Source organism: Parus major, chromosome Z (genome assembly GCF_001522545.3).
Source record: "Parus major isolate Abel chromosome Z, Parus_major1.1, whole genome shotgun sequence".
NCBI classification, from domain to species: Eukaryota; Metazoa; Chordata; class Aves; order Passeriformes; family Paridae; genus Parus; species Parus major.
The window spans coordinates 71911561-71913727 of NC_031799.1; positions in this window are offsets into that span (position 1 = coordinate 71911561).

The following is a 2167-nucleotide window of genomic DNA, read 5'->3' on the forward strand; positions in this document are numbered from 1 at the left end:
TAAAATAAAGGGCAGCGAGCGGCAGCCCGGCAGGAGGAAGAACTTGTGTCCATGGAGGGGCAGAGGCCTGGAACAGCTGCCCAGGGAGGGCCTGGAGTGTCCCTGTGTGGAGCCATGGCAGCCCCAGCTGGGCACGGCCTGGCCTGAGGGAGCTCCACAGGAACCTTCCAAAAACAAACTATTCTGGGATTCTGGGATTTGGATCGTGTTTGGTTCTTTGGTTCTAACGTAGGAAAACACACCCTTTACACCGAGATTCAACAAAACTCATCAGACAGTAAAAATCGCACCTGTACCTGATCCATCTTAGACTCCCAAAGCTGCACTGCCCCACTGTGAGCTGCACAAAGGAAATTTGCTGCATCTGCCTAGTTGACATGATTTTGTAAATACTTGGATCTGAATTATGTACCAATGATGATCTGAACAAACAAGTCCTTTTAATCTTTGGAAAAAAATAATGACTTGATTTAACATACTCAGTTTGGATTGCAAACACATAATTTCTTTGTTAAATTTTAGAGAATTTGAATTGCAGCAAGTCCTACCCAGAAAGCATCCAAAGTTTTACCCTCATTCGTCCAAAATTCTTCAATCTTTTAGGGTTTTGGTGGGGTTTTGTTTTGGTTTTTTGTGGTTCTTTCTTGCTTTGGTTTTTTTTTTCCCATGAGTTTCTGGTTTGATTTTTTTTTTTTGTTTTAATGTTATTTTTACATTGTCTTTTGTTTTAGTTTTTTTTTATTTTCAACAAGATTACTTCCTTTGATGAACATTTCTTACTCCATTTTCCTGTTTGATGTGAGACTTGTGGGAGGCCACACTCCCACAGTAACTTCAGGATTTTTGTTTTCAACTATTTGAAGTAACTTCTAGAGTCTACATGTTTATATGCCCTAAAACTTTGGGAAGATCAGTTATCGAATATAGACATTTATATCTCCCCATGGACAGGAAAAAAACCCACAAATTTAGACAGTGATTGCTCACACTGGTGCGAAGGTGCAGAATAATCAAAGTACAGGGGTAAAGAGATCTTTCTCCATGAAAAAATTAAAAAATTAAAAAGAAAAAGAAAAAGAAAAATAAATACAAATAAGAAAAATATTTTCTAAATAATAAAAATGACAAGAAATAAAAAGAAAAATTGAGATGCTTCCATGAGAAGCAGACTGGTCAGACACTCATTCATTTTACTTGCAGGTCCACAGAAAATAACTAAAACATCATCAAAGACTGAGGAATGTAAAGGGAGGACATAAATGCATATAAAGGAGTATGAAATATTGTGGTACAGAGGAGAAATAGGATAAATTGTGAGAAGGTGATGACCTGATGGCACTGCAGTCTGGCTTTATAGTGGAGGACAGATATTTTCATGATTGGAGTGTCATGGAAACATTGCAATTAATTTTGGCAGAACTAAAAAATAAAAAGTTCCCACAACATGTAGAAAACTAGGCATAATTAGTTTTGTTGCTTACAGAGAAATTATTTGTTTAATTGCTTTTTAATACAGATGCTTTGGAAAGGGAAATGTAACGCATTTTGTAAATGGACTTACTGGCTGTAGAAAAGGCAAAATAAACATTTCTTTCTGCCTCTATCTACAATAACAAAAGAGATACATTCATGAACAAATGTTAGCATTAATGCTTTGATGAGTTGCCAGAAATACACATTTAGCCAGCAATTTTAAAAACCAAACTATTACACATAAAATTGGTGATATAATCTCTAATAAAAATAATAGATACTATTTAACAGTACAGACAACCAGCATTTGCTGGAGCCCATAATTAGTGTTCTGGCTGAACTTCAAATGCTTTATATATTCAATCTGCAGCCTGTTTTTTTGGTTTATCACCTCTCATTTCCATACACTTTAAAAAGTTACCCATTGAGCTCATCCTTTTAGGACAATATTTTAACTTTCTATAATTTTGCTTCATGGAGTCGTAGTTCTACGAGTATTTTGGGTTGGGAGGGACCTCCAATCTCATTTTGTCCCACCCCAGCCGTGGCAGGGCCAGCTCCCAGTGTCCCAGGAGCTGCCAGCCCCAATGTCCAGCCTGGCCTTGGGCACTGCCAGGGATCCAGGGGCAGCTCTGCAGGTGAAGTCTCACCTGAGCAGGGCGGAGGGACAAAATTCCCCCCTCCCTTGATGATT